This window comes from Limulus polyphemus, unplaced genomic scaffold, assembly GCF_000517525.1.
Source record: "Limulus polyphemus unplaced genomic scaffold, Limulus_polyphemus-2.1.2 Scaffold2329, whole genome shotgun sequence".
Lineage (NCBI taxonomy): Eukaryota > Metazoa > Arthropoda > Merostomata > Xiphosura > Limulidae > Limulus > Limulus polyphemus.
In genome coordinates, this window is record NW_013667939.1 from 99,195 (window position 1) to 110,589 (window position 11,395).

General features: G+C 35.8%; 1 protein-coding gene across 5 annotated transcripts in view; it reads left to right on the forward strand.

Moving 5' to 3' along the window:
* The window catches only part of LOC111087575 (genetic suppressor element 1-like), a 51,314-nt gene that overhangs the window by 2,214 nt on the left and 37,705 nt on the right, over nt 1-11,395 (forward strand). The gene's annotated exons all lie outside the window — the stretch shown is intronic.

Below are 11,395 nucleotides of genomic sequence, written 5' to 3' on the forward strand. Positions count from 1 at the left end.
GGATTCGGACTAGGATTTCAATAAGTTATTGTTGTACATACCACGTGACCCTGGAGTAGATGGATTCGGACTAGGATTTCAATAAGTTATTGTTGTACATACCACGTGACCCTGGAGTAGATGGATTCGGACTACGATTTCAATAAGTTATTGTTGTACATATCATGTGACACTGGAGTAGGCGGATTCGGATTGGGAACCCAATAGGTTATTGTTGTCCATACCATATGACCCTGGAGTAGATGGACGCGATTTGGAATTACACGAATAAACACAACAGAATTTCTACAAATAGATGTACAGGTATTCAGATGGAATCTCTTGTACATCCACGGGTAAATTAATAAGGATATTCTTACTTATTTTATAAATTTGGAGGGGGGGGGGAGCTGGTTTCCGTAAATCGCTCATATTTCACATTAATTAATAAGCAGTCTGCTGTGTTGGCGTCCATGTAATAGCTTGTTTACGTATATCTAATCTTAGTTGATACAGAATAGCTTTAACGCCGCCATATTAGATAGAGTCAAGACGAGCGGTGGACAGAGCACAGCTAGCCGATTGTGTAGCTTTGTGCTTAACTACAAACAAAGCAAAAGCTATTACTTAAAAACTATATACAAACACAGCTGCTAATATAGCTTAAAAAAAACCAACAGTATCGTAATCCAGGCCTTGAAACTGATACAACCTTCTTTGATGATTTTTTAAGCATTTTTGACACGTTATGAAATTAATATTTTATAAAAGTGGCATACTAAAGCTCCCACATAAAAAATATTCGGGTTAACCTAGGATCGAAGCTTATCAGGTTTATCTTTAACCTTAAGTTTGGCTTTAAGCGATACCTTTCACCTAAAAGTGTTATCTGTATGGGTTGGGCGTGGCTTAATATGGTTGGGCTGTGAATCCGATAATTTAAGGTTCGCGTCAAGTTGTAATAATTCGTCCTTCGCGTTTTATGGTTTTGGGTACTATGTAAGAGTGATCGTCAAATCCTACTCTTTGGTCAGACATGAGTACTCAAAGTTGGGTGCTGTTTGTGAGCATGCCTTCCCTCTAGTTCAGGGATTCCCAACCAGGAGTGTTGGCACCCCCTGGGGGCGCGAAATAAGGGTCCAGTAGGTGCGCGGAAAAGGCCTATACAAGGTCCCTTTTCCCCCAAATGTCGCCAAGAGAAAATGGCTAATGCACACATTTTAGGAGAGGGGTGCGAGGGCCACAAATGGTTGCGAACCAATGCTCTAGTTTATCAGTTCAAAATTAAGGACAATTATAGGCAGATATTGCTTTGTGTAGCTTTGCGCGAAATTTGAAAACAAAAAACAGTCTCTTTAAATACATCGCATTATTTGTATTGTTTGTTTTTGAATTTCGCGCAAAGCTACAAGAGGGCTATCTGCGCTAGCCGTCCCTAATTTAGCAGTGTAAAACTAGAAGGAAGGCAGCTAGTCATCACCGCCAACTCTTGGGCTACTCTTTTACCAACGAATAGTGGGATTGACCGTCACATTATAACGCCCCCACGGCTGAAAGGGCGAGCATGTTTGGTGGGACGGGGATTCGAACCCGAGAACTTTAGATTGCGAGTCGAGCGCCTTATCCACCTGGCCATGCCGGGACCGCATTATTCGTAAGAATTTAGGGCAGGTTATTCTACGAATACAATGTAACAAACTTTATTATAACATTTATAATATAAAAGATTGGCGTATCATTTCAGAACTTCTACACCCAACTGGAAAATATTCATTTTCGCTTTTTTTTTTTAAAGCCGGAAAAGAATTCGCTAAAATTCTCCTGTTCTATGAAAAATCATAAACTTGAAATCAAACGTCCAAACGTCTGTTCTTCCAGGGTAGACTTAATTTGTAAAGTTTTTTGTTGTTGTTGTGTTTATACTGTTCGCTACAGTTAGGGCTCACATATTGTATCATACTGAGTAACGTTACATTTTTACGTATTAAAATAATCAGAATAAAGGACTTAAAAAAACTGTGTAAAATCATTTATTTTTACTGTAAATACACTGGGAACCCAAGCCTTAACTAATGGGGTTTTTTGCTGGGAACCCAAGCCTGAACTAATGTTTTTTTGTTGTTTTTTTTTGTTTTGATAAGCACAAAGCTACACAATAGGCTATCTGAGTTGTACCCACTGTGAGTATCGAAACCCTATTTTTATTGTTTTAAGCTCCAAAGTTACCGATGAACCGCCAGGGGGCGTAACTCTTGAGATTAACTGCATAATTGATGATACTTTTGTTTACATTTTTTGTATCATATTATTAAGGACCCTGTAACAATTAAAATCATGAACCCGTACGCAAATGATTTACACAGAATGCTCAAAAAACGGATGTAGTCCACATGAACCTTGATGAAATAGGTAATTCTAGGGTTAATATACACTTATTAAATCGGGACTTGAAAAGAGGCCTCTGTGATTGTTTTTTTAGCTATGTAAAATACGTTGATATAAGTGTTACGTATTGTTAACCTATTATTTTGTGTGTGTTATGTATTGTTTAGAAAGTATATATATTAATCTAAAAGACTGTTGATAGACAGACTGTGCTTTGACTTCAAACAGCTACAGGGTTTGCTGCATATTTTAAACAGCATACAGTAATGATACTAATATCACTAATGTCGGGATATTTAGTTGTGTTAGCATTTCCTTTTTGATGACTTTGTGGTGCCTAGGCGCATATGCTCATTATTTTTTGTTTTGTTTTTACCTGTTTTAGATAGCGAGGTGATCATTTTAAGCTCACCAAGAGTTTAAAACTTTTTTTTCACACTTCCACGTTTCTAACAATAGAATGTTGATAAAAGAATATGGCTAAGTTTCTTTCGCCCTAGTTATTTATTGTTCTAAGTCATTACCCTATGAGATCACGTGCGCTTTCTCGGTGGAAAGATGGCTTTAAGGTATTGCAACACATTATTACCGAGAGGGACATCATTATAGAACCTTCTATACAATGCTATTTTTGGAACAGACCTAGAGACAGATTTTTCGGATTGTTTAAATTTATATTGTTCTTTGCTCATTACATACATTCGTATACGGCTTTGAGTTTTTTTTCTGTTTCCTTTCTAGAACAAAAATTGATTTCCACTTTGTTACAATGCGAGCAGTCCCTTTTTTGTATAAACTGAAGTTAAAGTCAGGTTTCATATTTACCCTACAATACACTTCCTGAAGGAACCTCCTGTTATCTGAAAGGTGTGTTTAGGAACACCACAACTTGTAGTAACAGAAAAGCGAGTTTAAACGTAAGGTTTCTTTTTATTTTAACCGTTTTCGTAGTGTAACATCCCCTTTCGCTGATAATTTTATACACTATTGACAAAAACGGCTGTAATGTGTTCTCAACAATGTCGTCTGTTAGATCTCAACCTTCCATTAGTTGTATATAGACAAGGTAAACATGAGTAAATAGTTCGAAGCTCTACCTACAGGAAAAGTCGATTATAATTTATATAAAACAAGCACTGGTACTCTAATGTTGCCTAATTTAGGCCTTTATGCACGCAATTTTATTACAACAGCAATATTCTTTAATATGCATTACTAGATTGCCCAATGCCGTTCCAGTGTAAAAAGAACAGTGTACGTGTCTTGCGGCTGTGGTAAGTACACATTTCAATAGAAACTGCCAACAGATTTACCTTCAGTTAATATAAATATTGATTTATAAACAACAGTCATTAATCGTTTGCGTGTACAGATATATATAAAGTATACATAAGTCCAGTTTGTTTGCGCATACGTCATGTGCACCGTGGCGCAAAAAAAAGAGGACTTTATGTGACTTGGTGTATATGTGTTTATACGAACAATTCATATAATGGTATGATATAAAAGGTATTAAGGCAATTATTCATTCGGAGGCTAAACTGATACTAGAAGGTGACACTGACACTTGTGTTATAGTCGCCGTCACGCACTAGCTATCACAGTGGGGCGTATCGTGGCAGGTTCCGCGGTACCGGAGATTCAGGTTGTTGCATGACTTATATACAGTTACTTGCACATATCGGCGCTTAAAATCTCGCTCTCCGTGATACTAAAGTTTCGGAGTGATTAATAAGTAAGATTGGTTTTGTTATACTTTACAATACTATAAAACATTTTTATTATAATTCTACTACTATGTTAAAACATCAACCACAGTAGAGCAATATATAAATGTCAACCAGTCTTTTTGTGCGTGCAAAATACTACTTAGGTTATATAGGCACGTGCTCGTAGCAAAGGACATTGGGTTAATGTATATCTTCATTCATGAACGCCCAAAATGAAGAATAGTTATGGTTATAACGTCACAAAATAGCCTAAAGATAGAAACTAGAAATTATTTGATACCACTCACTGCTGAAGGTTTGTTATTTTATACATTTAAAGTAGTACCCTCGAATTAAGAATAGCCTTAAGATTGAAACTAGAAATTATTTGATACCACTCACTGCTGAAGGTTTGTTATTTTATACATTTAAAGTAGTACCCTCGAATTAAGAATAGCCTTAAGATTGAAACTAGAAATTATTTGATACCACTCACTGCTGAAGGTTTGTTATTTTATACATTTGAAGTAGTACCCTCGAATTAAGAATAAACTTTTCGCACGTGAATAGTATATTACTTTCAACTCGCGGGTTTCGAATTCCGTCACCGAAAATGCTCGCCATTTCAGCCATGGGGCGTAATAATGCGATGGTCAATCCCACTTGAACAATAGAGCCACAGTTACAGTTATCACCTACTTATACTGACGCACTCTGACTACTACTCTTAGCTGAAGTAGGACCAACACAACGGTGGGGATACATCATTTATCAAACTTAGAAGTTAGTTGGTCCTTTTAGATTTAAAAAAGTAGAAGCGATTTAACGCATGTATTATATTTTTATTCTAATGCTCCCCTGATCCCTAAGTATATTTTGTATTAAGTTTATTGTCGTTCCTTGGATATTTTTATTCTATTGCTCTCCTGATCCCTATGTATATTTTGTATTAAGCTTTTTGTCCTTCCTTGAATATTTTTATTCTATTGCTCTCCTGATCCCTATGTATATTTTGTATTAAGCTTTTTGTCCTTCCTTGAATATTTTTATTCTATTGCTCTCCTGATCCCTATGTATATTTTGTATTAAGCTTTTTGTCCTTCCTTGGATATTTTTATTCTGTTGCTCTCCTGGTCCCTAAGTATATTTTGTATTAAGCTTTTGTCCTTCCTTGGATATTTTTATTCTATTGCTCTCCTGATCCCTAAGTATATTTTGTATTAAGCTTTTTGTCCATCCTTGGATATTTTTATTCTATTGCTCTCCTGATCCCTAAGTATATTTTGTATTAAGCTTTTTATCCATCCTTGGATATTTTTATTCTATTGCTCTCCTGATCCCTAAATATATTTTGTATTAAGCTTCTTGTCCATCCTTGGATATTTTTATTCTATTGCTCTCCTGATCCCCTATGTATATTTTGTATTAAGCTTTTTGTCCTTCCTTGGATACTTTTATTCTATTGCTCTCCTGATCCCTATGTATATAACTTTTACACTTGCAAATAAAAATTCATTTTTAAATGTATCGTAAAAAACACACACAAAAAACGTAATTTATAATAATTTGACGTTTATCCTCTAAATGGTTTTTACCTACTTATTACTTAATTTTCTTATTCGAGAAACACAACAACAAAGACGAAATGCTCTCCAATTTTTATTAGTTTTTTTTTATGGGCCAGAAACATAATGTACTTCTTTTTATCCGTGTGTAAAAGTAGGACATAACTTTTTGGTGTACATGTTCTCACGTGATTTCCATGTATTTCTGTACGTCACTTTTGGGCGTGCCAAATGACTCTGTGAGTAAATTTACCTTGTTATTATGACCTGAGTTGATCTAATAGAATATATTAAGTGTGGCTGCGTGCCTATTCGTACCTGGTAAAAATAGTTTTATTTTCAGAGCACGTCAAGCATGTGTGTGTGTGTGTGTGTGTTTGGTATGTAATGAAACATTTAAAATCGATACAACACAAGCTGCATAAGAATACCAACTCTCACTAACTGGAATACTTTTTTTTTTGTCTTTTATCAGGAGTTTCACTTTCGAAAGAAACATGTGGAGTGTAATGAGTCTTCTCTCACTTCAGTTCTCGTTTATAGCGACAGATTACAAATTAATATACCCGTTTCTGTGTATGCTGCTTAATTGTTGTACGTGTCTTGTCTGTCTGGTTGTCGTGCACAACGACAGATTACAGGTTTTGTTGAACGGGTCTCGTCTGTCAGATTGTCTGGTCCCATTGCTACAAGAACGCGCTCCACATTGAGTGCGCTCTAAGAGTGACAGTTAAATATTAGACAAGAGTAGCCCAAGAGTTCGCGGTGGGTGCTATTAACTAGCTTCCCTTGTGTAGTTTTACGCGAAATTCTACAACAGTCATGTGACAGTAGTTGAAAATGAGTTTTCGTAAAGTTTTTTTTTTTTTCGTTTTCATTTAGTTAATAACTGAGTTTTTTGCTTGAGAGGAAATGGCTAGACGCTTTTCATTCTTGAAATTTTATATTTCCTCCTAAAAATTAGAAAACAAAGAAAAATTCAGCAGATCAGGTAGAGATTTTTCGTTTTTCCTGAATGTTAGCATTTTCCCATAGCACTTTGAGGCTTGTTTTCCGTCCCCCGGTGAGACAGCGCTAATTCTACGGACTTAGAACGTTAAAATTTGAGGTTCGTTTCCACACGGTAGACACAACAGGTAGCCAGATGTGGCTTTACTCTAAAAGTAAAACATATAAATAAACAAGGCTTGCTTTACGTTTTCGTTTTGTCACGAACATAAACTGTTCTGAAAGACGTGCATGTTCAAGTCATTTTTAGAAGTAAGATAAAAGAGAAAATGGTACTTGCCTCATTAGGCTTACGAGTTTACCGTTCAGCTTACAAAGTGAACATTTGCAATGAGAAGAGAGAAACTCGGATATAACGTGCATCACGCAACTTGGCTCAGTTCATCTTCTAGTGGGTTCACGTGCGTGTGGTGGGTGGAAATTCTTACGTTAGTACCTTTTGTAAACGTGTCCCCAGCGCTCGTATAATTTGTAGGAATACGTGCGTGATGGGAAATAACGAGAACGAAACGGTCATTGTTTGAATAGTGTATGATCTGTGTCCTCTCTGCAGGCACTCTTTCCTCGATCAATGGAGGACTTTGAATACTAAACCTAATGTATGTTCACACCTTTTGATAGAACAACTTAAAATCCATTTCTTGTTTCTGACCGTTTAACGGTCCAAGCCTCACGACAATAAGAAATTTGAAACAGGCGCCAGATTCCCTAACTCTATGAAATAAAGATTCAGAAACTTTCCAACGTTGCCTTTTTTTTTCCCAAAAGCCATAATTGTGTTGTTAACATCTGGTAACTTTCCAGCATTTCCCCTTTCTTTATGTAGAAGCTATAATTGTGTTGATAACTTTCCAGCATTTCCCCCTTCTTTATGTAGAAGCTATAATTGTGTTGATAATATCTGGTAACTTTCCAGCATTTCCCCTTTCTTTATGTAGAAGCTATAATTGTGTTGATAATATCTGGTAACTTTCCAGCATTTCCCCTTTCTTTATGTAGAAGCCATAATTGTGTTGATAATATCTGGTAACTTTCCAGCATTTCCCATTTCTTTATGTAGAAGCCATAATTGTGTTGATAATATCTGGTAACTTTCCAGCATTGTCTATTTTTTCTTGAAGGCATAATTGTCTGTTTATTGTGCAGAAATGCCTTCTTATTGTTTCATTCTCCTCACTGACAATAGTTTGTGAGTAGATAATATTGATAAATCTTTCCATTTCTTTCTTTTTACGTGTATCGTAAATCTATTTTTTACAGGTCTGTTTTTGTGTAGTTAAGCACAAAGCTACACATTGGATTATCTGTGCTCTGCCCACCACTGGTATCGAAACACGGTTTCTAGCATTGTAAGTCCGCAGACATACCGCTGTGCCATTGGGGGCGTTTTCACAGGTATTTTGTCTACGTGGGCAGAGTAGACAATCTTTCCAACTTCGTTCTTTTTGTTCTTGTTTGATATATGACTGATTCAATGTTTTTCATTGGCCCCACGGCTACACATTTTTGTAGGTAGCGTCTGTAACAGTTTGATTGTTTTTGAATTTTTGTGTAAGGCTACACGAAGGCTATCTGCGCTAGCCATCCATAATTTAGCAGCGTAAGACTAGAGGGAAGGCAGCTAGTCATCACCACCCACTGCCAACTTTTGGGCTACTCTTTTTACCAACGAATAGTGGGATTGACCGTCACAATATTATGCCCCACGGTGAAAGGGCGAACATTTTTGGTGGGACGGGATCTGTAACAGAGTTTCTCAACCTTCTCCATACCAGGGACCATCCTTCTTCTCCTTGTGTATATAAATCTACCATTATAGTATTGTTAGGAAATTAACATCATGAATCAGTAAACTGTATCCAGCCATTCTTCTCCTTGTGTATATAAATTCACCATTATAGTATTGTTAGGAAATTAACACGAATCAATAAACTGTTTCCAGCCATCCTTCTTCTCCTTGTGTATATAAATTCACCATTATAGTATTGTTAGGAAATTAACATGAATCAATAAACTGTTTCCAGCCATCCTTCTTCTCCCTGTGTATATAAATTCACCATTATAGTATTGTTAGGAAATTAACATCATGAATCAGTAAACTGCTTTCAGCCATTCTTCTCCTTGTGTATATAAATTCACCATTGTAGTCTTGATAGGAAATTGATATGAAGCAGTCATGACCACTTGAGTCAACTAACCAATTATTTTGTATCATCTCCTACCCCCACCCTCGATTCTCACTTGAGCTGATACTTTGAATTCCCATCACGATCACACAGGGTTTAAAATCCACAACTCCAACTGTGATCATATAAAAAGATTATTTGACAGAAAGCAGTTTATACCACTGATACTGTTGCCACGGTGATGTTCTTTGGTGGTAGGCAGCCATGATTAGCATCCCTGATACTGTTGTCATGGTGATGCTCTCTAACCATTTGTGGGGATTAGAGGTGTTGTTAGGAGTTTCAATGTATATCAATGTATGCTTGTCATTACCACGAATCTGTCAAACATGGATGTCAGATATATACCGCCACAGTATTTTAAAAATAAGTGTAATTGGTTAACTATTAGCATTTTCCTTTAAATAAAATTTCAATTAACACTTTACACTTGAGAGGTGAAATAGTTAATCGCGTGATGACACACAGATTTATTAATTCGAAAGAACCATGACATTGTTCTTGTGCCAGTATTGCTATCATTAACAATGTTTCTCGTTCATATCAACACAGCGATTTGTAATCATTGTTTAGCCAATTTAATACTCAGATATTGTTCACTCTCGCTGTGGTGATTTTTAGTAGATACTAGACCACCGTGACCCGTTGAGTCAACCACTATTCAGAGGTTATGAAGAATTCAAGCTAATTTCAATATTGCACTGAAATGAAGGTTTATTTTGAGATTATTTAACTAAATATTTCAATCCATCGTGTTATTCACAATTCAAGGAAAAGATATTTGATTGTTGATCGAGAGTAAAAGGAAAGACCATATCATTTTTCAAAAAGTGAAGTAAGAAGTTTTGTAAAGAGCGCGAACGGTAGTGTGAATGATTTTTTGATTGAGAAAATAAGCAATCAAACAAACAAACAATCTCAGAGTTTTAGTAGTATATATAGATAGATTCTTCAAGATTTTGTTTTTGTCATCTTACGCCTTTCAATAAAGATGGGAACATTGACAGAGAAATAATATAATAGCCAATGCTCGGTGAGAGGTTTTCGTTTATAAAATTTTGTTTTTGTTCTCGACTTGATTTTTATTTTATTACCTCGTCTCCATAGTTAATATTTGCAAATAGTCAATAATATTGTACGTCCATTTTATTATTCTTTCTACACACCGTAGCATATATTGTGCATATATTGTTGTATAGAAGATATTTTAAAGTGATTCATCAGGTGGAAAACGAATAGATGGATAGATAAACCGATATGTGGCGCCATCTAGTGTACCTAAATGCATCTAGAAATTTTCATAAAAGTTACCCGAAAAACGGGGCTAACTCGGTAACCCGTGGTCCGTTTTTAACGAAACTTGTTTTATTCCGTTTCTATTCTCATTGCATTACAAATATGGCGCTATTGTGCGCCGTTTTTGCTGTATTTAATTACAGACAAGCACACACACAAACAGTCTCAGAGTTTTAGTAGTATATAGATGTATTGTGGAATTACACAAAAATCACACTTTTTGGAACTTAAAATAATGAATTACAGAGCTCGTGGTTTTAGGCTGTGAATAAGAACACGTGGTTTCAGATTGTGAAATAACGACACGTGATTTTTAGGTTGTGAATCATATCAATAACTAACTTGCTGATAATGTTAAAACATTCTGGTGTAAAAGAAGACACTCGTTGATAACAGAATAGAAAACTTCAGGTGTGATGATGATACATCATAAAATACTTTGTCACGATATGGAAACTAACGTTAGACTGCAGACATGACTTGGTTATGCTTTAAAATTACGTTAATGAATTGGTTTGGCTGTCTTTTTTTTTTTTACTCTAAAGTAGAATGCTGGAAATGGTAGATAAGTTCGACCAAGCTAGTATATGTTTAAACAGTATATTTATATACAACGTAAAGTCATGTTTGTTTCAGTGTTTCAACACAAGGAGAACATACTCTGATGGTTAGAACTTGCTAAACAGTTGTCCAATTCCTTAACCTTCTTTCTGTCAGTGCTCTTCACTAAGAATGACGTCACGTTTGTACCGTGCGCAGCGATTTCTGTTTCATACAATTACAAATATTTAATCAAGAATATCCATTGTTTAGCTTGAGATAATATTTTTTTTCGAATTAATTTAGCTTGTATAAACTGTATTTCTAGTTCCCGTTGGTCAAACCTTATTCCATTTCGCGCATCTCGCGAATATTGGTTAGATTTTCAGCGTCATTTCGCAGACCTTGTATCACAAACATCCATATCTTAAAATTATTTCTTTCTTGTGGAAAAAAAAAAGTTTTATAATTTTGCCTTAGAACGGCCACTTAATAAATTAAAGTCTCCCGGTGGGTCAGCGATGAGCTTACAGAATTACAACGGTAAGATCAGAGGTTCGATTCTCCGCGGTGGACAGAGCGCAGATAGCCAATTGTGTAGCTTTGCGTTAAAAACAAACAATTTATAGATTGAATGTTCTACCTTTTTTGCCCTACATTTTCATGGGTTGATCATAACTGTTTTTTGTTGTTTTTTTTTGTTCACTCTATTTCTACCCCCCCCCCC